The 12,122-nt window shown below is 37.7% G+C and overlaps 1 protein-coding gene across 3 annotated transcripts in view; it reads right to left on the reverse strand.

The window, feature by feature from the left end:
- HnRNP-K (Heterogeneous nuclear ribonucleoprotein K) overlaps window positions 1–12,056 on the reverse strand; it is a 68,423-nt gene extending 56,367 nt beyond the window's left edge. For 2 of the 3 annotated variants that reach the window (XM_043432785.1, XM_043432783.1), the window contains exon 1: window positions 11,562–12,055. The gene's annotated coding sequence lies outside the window, so the exon portion shown is untranslated. Of the gene's footprint in view, window positions 1–11,561 lie in introns of all 3 variants that reach the window. The other variant, XM_043432790.1, reaches the window with a different exon arrangement.
- Between the last annotated feature and the right edge of the window lie 66 nt (window positions 12,057–12,122).

Genomic DNA, 12,122 nt, shown 5'->3' on the forward strand with positions numbered 1-12,122 from the left:
GAAATTCACCCTTAAGAGTGAGGGTGGTGACTACATATGTTCCATCAAACCGCGTTCCACACACTCGAACCACTAGTTCGACCTCTATATGTATTAATTTAAATATACACTCTGTATATAAGAGAATTTCGTGATTGTATGTGAACGAGACAAATTCAAGAGACCTTCGTATATAATTAGTGCAAATTAGGGACTCGTGATTAAAAAAATCATAATAATTGAGGGACAAACTTTGCTCGCGGTTTTCGAAGAACTTCGTGATTTTTTGCACGACAGAAATACAACATTGTAAGGTTTTTTTCATTTCACAAGTCGAAACATTTTTTAAAATGCTGCCACGATTTAAGGAAATTTGAAATTATTTTAATCGCTGCTATTCGTGGGTACTTTTAATGGGTGCAATTTCCAGTAAATTTTGTACCACTGAGAAAAAAAACAGGGACATCGGCACGAGGCAATGATGGAAAGTTGAAATATTTGTAATTTCGTAGAAATTTTCAAACCTACGACCAACATGGAAACTCTGCCACGATGTTTTATTGTCTCTTGAGCATTCGTTATTGACCCATTTTTTATTTCACCAAATCATTGGTGTAAATTGAAAACCTACGAATTGCCCACATGGAAGAAAATTGGAGAATTACCGGAATTATTGGAGTTCTTTAGATCACTCCTTTGGTCTCCAACGTTGTAAACTTCAGCGTCATGTTTTATTGGAAATAAACTTTTTAAGGACGAGGATTTTTACGTTAAAATCGACCATGTTTTCGCTCAAAATTCGTGCCAAATGTCGAGGATTTTTTCAAGCTGAGTGCCTGACCAAACCATGGCACACTCGAAAATTAGTCATTGAATTTAAATGAAATAGTGAAAAATAAAATGAAATAATGGGAAATAAAACGTGGAATATGGAATATTCGAAGAGCGTGCGACGCTTTTAGATATTTTTATATACAATGGAGTCTGATGGCGGTATAAAGTTGGAAAGAGGAGCGTATTACGTGGCTCGTACGAGTGCAGAAGCACATACGAGTCATTATACACGTAATATCGTGTGTGTGGGGCTCGAGAAGGGTCAGAGAGAAAAAAGAAAGAAAATAATGAAAAGAGAGAAAAACAAGGAAAAAACAGAGTCTCGTAGAAAATTGCATATGGGAAAAGGGGAACGTGGCTCTGCGGTTGAAGTTTGCGAATATCGTCTTTCACGTACACAAACGCAAGTACATGGACGAACACACATACACATACACACAGACGAGGAGTTTTGAATTCTGTAGGGAAGGAATACTAAATAAAAACGATCTTCCGAAAGGGCCTTCGAGCTCGAACGTAGTTGACTAGAAATTTACTTTGAAACTCTCGAATTCCATTTATTCGATACAAATTTAAATGCTTAATAGCGAACGATGTCGAGCCTCAGCAACAACCACGACCTCGATGACAAATTCATTTGGACTTTACGTCCAAACGATTTTTTTTCTCTCTTTCCTTTCGGCGTTTATATCGTAGAGTGAAAAGTCTTCGGTTCGTAAATATTAATGGACACCTGTGGATGACAGTACGTGCCAATTTTCACTACCGACGGCCTTTCCAGTGACAGGCAGAACGTTTTTTTCGCAGTTTAATTCAATCATTGCATCGGCTGAGGAAATGCAAGGAAACACAAATCCAAGATTCTGGCTGGAAATTTTCACGTCGTTTTCTCGAATATTTCATGCTCAGATTGCCAAAATTTCTACCAAAATCGCAGTCTCGTTTCGAGCCACCGAAATACCTAGTCTGAGGCAACTGCCAACCGGAAGTACCCTTAACACGGTTTTCCCCCTCCCAAGTCCATGATTAGCCACCGAGAAACTGGATTCTGATTGGTTGCATTCTACGTAAGCAGAAACGTGAATAATTTTTTTTCAATTCCAACCGTTTCTCACAATAAATAGGTGTGCTCGACTGCAGGCGAGGTTCGTCGATCGTCTCCCATTGACTAAAAATAAAATTATTTTCAAAATTCTATTCCCACGTGAATTTCACTTCATAATAAAACCAGTGAAACATTGATTTCGTGCTAAATCGTCATTCATAAAAAAATTATTAGTCAATATAATTTTCATTCCATAAAAAAAAGATAAAAAATCATAATTTTACATCTTCGTCTTTACTGCGAAGAAGAAATAATGAGTTTTTTCGCACTATCGATCGTTTTCCATTGTCAATCTAACTCGAAATTGCCTTTATATTCATATCATTTCATTGTAATAGTCCAGCATTATTACTCATATTGATTTTTCGAAGTAACGGACAGACTTGTCTTCTACTGCCATTATATTATGGACAATGACGTTCAAATGGCCGTTTATTCCAGGAATATTACAAAAAAAAATGAAAATAACACGTGAAGCATGATTTAAAAATCGACTGGCGACCATTTTCTGTAGTTTTCGTCATACAGTGGTGAGGACCACACGCAAATACTTAGACAGAAATACGTCTCATGAGTGAGAATGTTGCTGTTACGCGATTCCTATTAATAAAATGATGATAACGATTTTATCGATCGACCTTTCTCACTCACTTATTCTCTTTCGATTCGAGGAAACGATGAAATGAGGTCTCGATACTCGGTATCAAAATAGCAATGGAAAATAGTTGGAAAATAGTCAAAATTAACGGTGGCATTTTTCTATTTTTTTTTCTAATTTTTGTATTTTTCATTATTTTTCATAAGAATAAAAATTTATCGGAATCCAGTAAAGTTGTATGCAATAAATGTGAGAAAATCAAATATTGTCGATCGATTTCATGGTGGACACGACTGAAACTCGGAAAATAAATTTATGGAATTCTTCAATGAATTTATTTGAGGAAATTAATTCTTTCAGATATTTTTCGTCACGGTTGAAAGTTTTTGGGAATCAATTGTTCAGTTTCCATGTCAGAAATTTGTTAGACTCAATATTTCGACAATATTGCGATTTAAGTTTATCTATAGAAAAAAACACATTCCGAAGTAATAGGAAATACGGTCATGTTGGGAAAATTCGAAAGACAGCATTAACCATTGGAGGATCAAGTTTTACTTGAGCTCCCGGTAACATTGGACCCTCGAGAGTGTTTCTAGAGATTTCGAATCATCGCGTGATTATCGCTACTAATTGAGATGCTCGTTATTCGCTCGGGGATATCGCACTTTCGAGTCTCAAACGACGGGAAGATGAGGAATTGACAAAAAAAAACAATTTAAAAAAAAAACTTTGATAAAATAACGAAAAATTCTGCATTCTCGTGAAGATCCTCATTAAAACTCAACTTCCTTTAGAGTTTATTTTCACTTCACAATTAAAAAAAACTTTCAACTTTTTCTTCTTCGAATTTCAACGACAAAAATAGTATTTCCGTTCCAAGATTGCCCAACGTATCTTTTATTAATAACGAAACCCTACCACGAAGCAATTTTTTTCTGAAAATACAAGACGTTTTATGCTGACGACAAGATTCGGGTAGTTTTCGAGCCAGATGCAACCTTGGAAATGCACTTAAAAAGGTGAGAGGAGAAAATAATGTTTCGTGGAATGGAATAAAGTGGAAATAATTCTGATATAATTTTGTGATCGAAAATACACCTTCTCGGGGAGGGGTGAAAAAAGTGAAAATAGGAGGTTAAGGGTCGCAGGGGAGAAAAAGTTGAAGAAGAGGGTTTCGGACGCCGTTCGGACGAGACGGCCATCCCTGCCCCTTTGCTCCTGCCCCCCTTAACGGACGGAGCTGCGAGCAGACACCGAGGCGACCTGTCCTCCTGTTTATAGGTGTGTTTTATCCACGTACGTGGATAGGCTCGATAGGAGGAGGAGGAAAGCAAGAGACAGCACAAAGCTCTCTCGTGCACGAGAAGGTAACGGAGCATGCATCAGTGGCATATAAGCACGAGGGAAGCGAATCCCAACTCCCCCGCACGTCATTCGCCACCCATGGGAACTTCGACGCGAAATGTACGGAGGAACCCCCTTAACCGGGGGCTTGGATTCAATCATGTTACTCGTATTTCAACGTCAAACTTAATATTCTCGTTGCTCTTAAATAAAATACTCGAAAGGATTGTTGGATTTTAATATTTTCAACATTTCACTTGAAATGCTTTTGTAAATGAGAATTTAACGCTGAGCGGAGCCTTAATTCAACTTCGAGCTGGTACCAGTGCTCGCTTATCAACATTCGAAGATTTCTAATTTTTTTTGAAAACGAAAGTTGAACGAAATATTCAAAAAATTTTTTAATACTTCAAGGAAAAATACCGAAATTTTGGAAACCCACAAATATTGGATCACGGTCTTTGTCAATCTTTGCCATCGGTTCAGCGGTTTTTTATTGGAAGGCAGCCAAATTGTTTTCAGGGAACGTATGAAAATATGTACGAAAAATTTGTTCTCTCAAATCCAATGTTGCCTCATATCTATACGAATTCAAATAAATTTCTCAATTTTATATTGATTTATAAAAAAAATTATACAATGTAACAGCAGAAGAGTAAAAAAAAGAACGCCAAGTATTAAAGTCGCTTTTCCATGAAAAACTCGAACGTACTGGTAAAAAAAAATGAGGAAAATTGAGTCTGCAAGACTTACGATTGCCAGATTTTTTATTTTCAAACTCGAAAAATTGGTTCGATCAGCATGGAAAGTCTCACAATCTCGTACGGGCTGTTTCACGATAACGGAGGCAGTAATTCGGTTGGGGGTCAGTTATTTTTACCCTCATTTAAAATTAATTGCTTATTTCGAGGTACGAGGGATTTTGTGTCGAGTGGTAACAAAATCGAGGATTTCGTGGCTGGATTCGACAGCCAATTTTGTCAGAAACTCCTCGAACTTTGACGACGAATTAATACATTTTTTACGACGCTGAAGTTTGCAACGTTGGAGTTCAACACGAAATGAACGAAAAAAAGATTTATAATTCATTATTTTTTTATTTCACGAATAATTGATGTGGTGGCTTAAAAAATTACGAATTGGAAATTCGGCAGGGAACCAGATTCGAGATTTACTGGAATTATTTGAGTTTTTTTAGATCATTTCGTTGGACTCCAACGTTCGAAACTTCAGCGTCATCATTTTTTAGGCTTTTATCTCGAGCTATCAGTCCCAGAATAAATGGGGAATTCGATCGAACCACCCGAAATAATGACGTCCGTCTCAGCCCCTGCACGGAAACCTCCATAGGCCTTGGAAAATGGACTCCAACATGAGGAAGGTGGAGGGTAAATGCGAACGGAGTGTATCCAGAGGAGAATTTCTGTTAGGAGGAAGCTCCACACGCAATCCTCAATAATTCAGAGTTGCGGATCTCTCGCGGTCTTACATGTGAGTCTCGCGCGCTGCGCTCCGGAGCTCACTATTTTATATGGGCTTCGCATGCAAAACTCTCCCGTTTCCCCCCAAAAAAAAGGTTCGAATACCGAGTCGATTTAGGAGTGAATAAAAAAATTATTTTTATCGATTTTTAGAGCAAATTTCAGTTCATTTCTTCGTTAAGGGGTCTACCCTAATAAGAATTTTAAAAAATTAATTTTTTTTATTGCATTTTTCAAAAGTACACACATTTAAAAGTATCATAGTAAAATTTTATAAAAATCGAAGCAGACCCTTGTTTTTTTTTTTACGAATCGAATGTGCGCATTTTTCTGAATGCTCATGATTTTTTTCAGAATTTTTGTGGATTTTTGAAATTCTCTTTTTTAAATTTTTCAAGTGGCTCTATTTGTACATTTGTGATCCAGTAACCTTGAGACTTTTCAAAACTGATGGTAAATATGTCTTCTAAAACATATCCAAAATTCAAATTTTTTAAAATTTTTTTCAAAATTTTTTCAAGAAATTTCAAAAATCGACGAAAATTCTAAAAAAATTCATGAGCATTCGGAAAAATACACACATTTGATTCGTAAAAAAAAACCGCAAAATTATTGAATAATTAATTGTTTAAACAATTTGTTATTAACTTTTAGGCAATATTATTATTGATAATTATTGTTCATAGCTTTCCAAATGTTTTTAAATTTTTACAGATTTTTATTGCATCACGAAGTACGGAAATTCCAATCAGATATAATTTTTGGTCGAGCTATCCATCCAGTTATACCTTAAACGCGTTTTTTTTTAAATTACGTTTTTGGAAGGCTCGCTGACAAAATCTCCGAAACTATTAGACCGATTCTTACCAAAATTTTACCACGTGATCTTTATGACTATAAGTATAGCGCATATCATTGGAATTTTGAAATTTCGAGTGGAACTGTTTTCTTTTCGCAGAAAATGATGAAAAGAACACGCTTTTTTTTAGTTTTTGGAAAAATGGACGCCATTTTATCATTTTTGTAAAAATGAAAAATCGTATGATTTCTTTTTTCTACGATCATCGATTCCAGAGATTTTATCAACGGCGCATACCCATCTTTTTTTTGGATTTGTCTTCTCCGCCATGTTTCTGTACGAAAACTGGGTAAAATAAATATAATTTTTTTTTTGTATTTTAAGATTGTATTTTAGAGGCCCAACAATTTTTATATCCATAATTGTAGTTTATATCGGTCAAAGAAAATCGTGAAAATGGTCTTTTTTGATCGGCTGATTAAGGTAGACCCCTCAATAAAAAGAATGAATTACCAATGAGAATATTAAATGGAACTGCTACGTCGTATTTAAAGTGAGAGGTAAACTGACATCACCGTAAGCATAAATAGCTAATAAAATGGTGGCAAAAGTGCAAGAAAATGAGGGATTGCGACCTCGAGATTTCCCTCGAATTGCACACGCTTACAGAAATAATTATAAAAAAATAAAAAAATAAATTTAAAGCCTCCATTCGAAAGATTTATCGAGCCAAGCTCGACCACGTGTTTTACTGCAACGCAACGCAGAGAACAATTTCTAATGTGTTCTCAAGATATCGTAAGAATCGTATAGGTGAATGAGTTTAATGGAACACCAAGTGGGACGATTTGACAAGCGAGAGAAGGTTTGAAAAAATCATATTTCATTAATTATTAATGTGCATCGAGCTCGTAAGTAAACACACGTTTATTGTGCAACCGGAAAAAGGTTTCTTGTTATTCAAAAACCGAAATTGGGAAACGCCCTTCGTTCAGCCATTCTCATTTTCATTTATTTTCTCTCGCTTCCTTCTATCGAATCGATACATAATTACTGTAATATTTCCATTCAATATTGTTCCTTTTTATTTGGTCTGCGTTGGTGGACCTTAAAATAACCTTACCCCCCCTCCCTCCCCGCGTGAGTGGCTCGCCGTATTAGGAGAAAGTAGACGCACCTTGGCCCAGGAGACGCAATTGTCAATGTACTCTATTGAGGCTTTTCACAATTGAGTTACATTTTTTCGAAATGAAAACTTGATTCATCAATTTTTAAAAAACTCACCAACTTTGGCGTAAATCAACGTCAATATTAAATAAATTAAATTTAAAAAATCAACAAAATCTCAATATTTTTTCGATTTTTCATTGAATTTCTACATTTTAATGAAAATTGTGTGCAATTTCGCAGCCAAAAGAAAAGATCCTTCAAATTTATCCACGTTTGCAAGCATTTTCGTGAAATTCTTGAGAAAAACGACAAATTAATGAAAATCTAAGCAACGATAAATCCCGAGAGGGGGGAAAAACGTAAAAATGTATATTTCGAAAAGCCTCGAGTGGGATATCCGAGTTTCCGAGTCATTCGTATGCGAAGTGGACCTGAGAACGCAAACTATTCCCGGGCTAATCTCGCTCTCTATCCTCGTGTAATAAAGATTCTCGAGATAGCTCTCGTAATACAGCCGAATAGAGCAGTAGGGAGAGAAGATAGTACAATATGTGTTGCCCGTAATAACGAGATGAAAAACGAGGGGAAAAAAAAGACAAAAAAAGAAAGACTCGAGGGAGAGGGGGGGAGATTCGATTTAGCGAAACGTGGCCAATTCGCGGATTTTCTTACATCCCTCTCTCTCTCTCTCTCTCTCTCTCTCTATCTAGATTTGCACGTGAGTATATATTACAATCTGTCGTTTCTCCTGAGCTACGTACTCCACAATCATTATCATTGTTATTATTGTCATTAAATTTTTTTTTCTCCTATTTTCTCGTTTTATTGCTTCTTTTTCGTAGTATCTTCACCACGGAGTACCGCGAATTCCATCACTTTCTGCATAATAATTCTACACTCGTTCAGCTTTCCTTGCAATCTCACAAGATCATATTCAATTATTTTCTTGGTTCGCAATTTTTTCCCCCCTTTTTTTAAGCTGTAATCTCATCTTTTGTATTATTCTTACTTCAATTATCCTGCTCGGGAATTCCTGAGTTTTTTTTTATCAAAGTTTTATTAGAAAAAAATTTGTTTTCAATTCCGTGAATTTTCGAAGAAATCGATCGATAAATTTCGAGTGTTTCGACGGTATTTCAAATGTTCGTTGTTTCCAGGTCAGTAACAATCACGAGCGTTTTTAATTCATCGGTTGTTCAGTGGTAAAACGCTCATAGATTTATAGAAATGAATAACAAGCTTCATTCCATTTGGACAGTTGAAAAATCGACACGTTCGATCTCTTCGTGCTTTGCAGTCAAATGAGATAATTTTTTTTTGAATCTTTCTTCATTTTTAATTTTATAACCGAGCCTCGATTAACATCTCTCGGCCATTGCTCCGTGTTGGAGAAAAAAAAAAATTCTGGCGACGACACGTATGCGAATAGCAGGAATCTTCCTCATCGGTGATTCTTACACTAGAAGACTCGCATGATAACAGAAAAAATATGGGAGCCATTTGCGCAACGGTTTTACTACTTCGTTTCGTTTTTATTCAATTTTATTCTCCGCATCCGAATTTTTGGTCTCGAATCATCATCGTCGTTGTTCATTTCACACATAAAATTATTCCCGAGTGCACGTTCGATTCGATAAAATCGAAAAAAAATGGCGTCGAGTGATTTTTGAATATTTCTAAATGAAAACTTCTGCGAACGAAAAAAATGAATGAAAGATGAATTTCTAGAGTCGAATAGTGACAACGAAATAATTCGGTTGAACGAATTGCCATTTTTCCAGATTTTTGTACATATTTTTATTAATTTGAGATTTTTTCGAGCTTTGGCACAAATCCGTGAGGAAGAAATGTTGTTGGCGTACAAATCGAATTTTCTCGGAACGGAATCAACGTTCGAACGGCTGATTTCCGATCTGGGCAGAAATTCAACACAAACATTCCGTTGGGATAGTTGGAAACAATAAAAATTGATGAACGGAGAAAAAATTGTGTTTATTTTTACGTTTTTTTATTTAAAAAAATTTTTTCTTTCGTCAGCAAGGCCCCAAAGACAACTTCGAACGCGAGAAGTTGAAAGTTTTGTGATGGCAACGGTAAGATAGAGAAAGAGAGGCGAATAGAGATAGAGTCGAGTCGTCGTGGTAACGCTTTGTTGTGCCACACTGAGGACGACCCGGTGGCGACGACACACAACATTTAGCGACGAGGGCAACTGTGAGCGTTCTGCTTATGGCGACTGGGCCTCTGGGTGAGCACAGGAAAACACCCGAGTGAGCACAGGAAAAAAGACGACAAAAATTGCGAGAGAAAAGTATGATAAAAAACAGGTTTAAATTGAATCCGAAGCTGGCCGACGACGATAATCGATATTCGATCATTCGAGTTCTCATGAATTAACGTTTTTCAATGATTTTCAATTGAGGTATCCTCAGAATTGGAAACGACAAAAGTTCAGGCGTGAAGATGCAAATTAATCAATTTATTTACTCGAAATAATTTCAATTAAACAGAAATTAAGACATCCGATGATAAAACGGAAATGGTAATTGATCGTTGACGCACGAGAAAAAAAGTTGACTCGTGGAGATGTCTACCGAAATTCCGAACAGCCGAGAGCAAACGAAAAGTCGAAAATTTCATGAAAGACGACAACGAAACGAGCAGGTAGAAAATTCTCGGTAAAAATGCCGAGACTGCAGAGCTTCCGGAAGTTTTGGGAGCCTACGAATGGGAGCGAGATAAAATTTACAGTACGCTCAGGAAATGAGGATAAAGAGTCAGCGCGGGAGAGAAAAAAAACGAAGAAACGAAAAAAGATTGGGAGAAAAGAAAGGCATGACTGACCGTGCCCAAAGTACAGTTGTAACAATTGCGGAAAGAACGATCGCAGGTATTTATCTGCAGGTAAAATTGCCCGGTGCGAATAGCACCGCCACTGTTCTGGATTTATACTTTTTTTTTATTTTTGTTTGTAAAGAATCGCAGATTTTCAATGAAAATGGAAGAAAAAAAAGATAAAAATTGTGCCAGTGAAGTTTAATCTCAATCCAGAAAGCGAGAAAGACGAGGGAAAAAAAACGGAACTGTCAGCACTGGCACCGAGGCCATTCGCAGATTTTTTTTAGCCACGTTCTTCAGTTATTCGATAATCGCGAGCGTCGATTCTATTACTCAAACGTATTAACTGGAAATATTATTTCTCGTTAGATTAATTCGGGAAATTCACATCTCAGAATGCGTCGAAAAATGATGTAATTGCAAATGATTTCATATTTTTGTGAATAACCATGACAAAATCAATAATAGCGATGATAAAAAAACGAGTTTTGAACACTCAACGAATCGACGAAGTGTTTCACAAAATTCTGCACGTTTTTCGAACTCTGAAAGTCGAATTTTCGATGCATTTGACCTTCAACGGAGACTGATGAAAAAAAAATGACCGAGGCTGTGCACGTCGTAAAATTCGAATTCGAAATGACGTGGAAAAAATGGCCTACCTTAATTCCAGTTATTCTACATCGCGAAATCAAACTAAGCTTCGTTGCCCCTCTCCAGCCCCTCGTATTGGCCCACAATGCGTCTGAGAATATGGTTTAACGTGCAGAACGATCGATTTCCTTTGCGTACTCGGTCAAACTTCCCTCACTGGTCCGAGAGTTTCGAGAGAAATGCGAAAAGGTCGCGATTTCAGAGAATGTCATGAGAAATACGAAAAAACTGTATAAACAAGTTTTTTTCATTGAAAAATGTATGGGAATGGATAATTAATGCTAAAATTATCGATCGCATGATGGTGTCGCGTCAAAAGTCGTATTTTTTTCGGGCTCCCTAACCTCGTAAGCCGGCATTTTGATGGGACCTCGAAAATGGCTCGATTTAATGATGAAATCATCGCAAAGCGAAGACTTTACGATTGCAGTAGAATTCGAGGGGTGGAAAGGGGAAGAATAGAAGAAAAAATACCTTAATTAAGACACGCTTGACCACGCGCACCAAAGAGGGCTGCGTCACGACGCGGTGGCGAAGCGCGCGCACGCGAGTGCAAGAGAGACGGAAACTAACCTCAAAAATCGAGCGTCGACGTTGTCGTCGATGAGCGTTTGAAAAAAGCGCATTCAGTCACTTTTGTAAATAGTTTGTGCTACGATTCGATCAAACTTTAAAATCCCATGAATTCGACGATGACAGAAAATTCCGAAAAGGTACGAGAAATAAAGACGAAATGGATTGAAATTCTGTACTCACTCAACGTTGGCGTCTTCGGATGGTGAAAAGCTCGAGCCGGGCTGTCCTGTATGCGGCACACTCGGAAAATTCCTTAATTATTACAGCACGACTTGGAACGTACGATTTTTCGAAAATAAAAATAAAATTTGTTCGTCTCCCGCGAACCACGATCGCCCAGATGGATTACGGGGTTTTTGGGGGAAGGAGAATCAGAGACAACGAGAGGGGATGACGAAAAGGGAGGAGGGGTTGGAACTGAGGGGCTGGGATATAGAAGAGCCGATAAAGCCGACGATGGTGGAAAAAATACACGCATACGTTAGGGGCAAGCGCGCGGGGGGGTTTAACTCGAGAAAGAGAAAACACGCACACACAAACACACGCGACGCGCGGGCGCGAGAAACTTTTGGGACAAGGGGGGAAAGAGATACACACGGGTGTGCGCAAATCAAACACAATGGCGAAGAAGAGGAACGAGTGCGTTGCGAGTGACGCGCGCCGCACGATAGAATCAACTTTTACGCTCCCCGGCTCTCCTCTCTGTCTCGCCCGCGCGCCCGCCGGCTGCGCACAGACGCT

Source organism: Venturia canescens, chromosome 11 (genome assembly GCF_019457755.1).
Source record: "Venturia canescens isolate UGA chromosome 11, ASM1945775v1, whole genome shotgun sequence".
Classification (NCBI taxonomy): Eukaryota; Metazoa; Arthropoda; class Insecta; order Hymenoptera; family Ichneumonidae; genus Venturia; species Venturia canescens.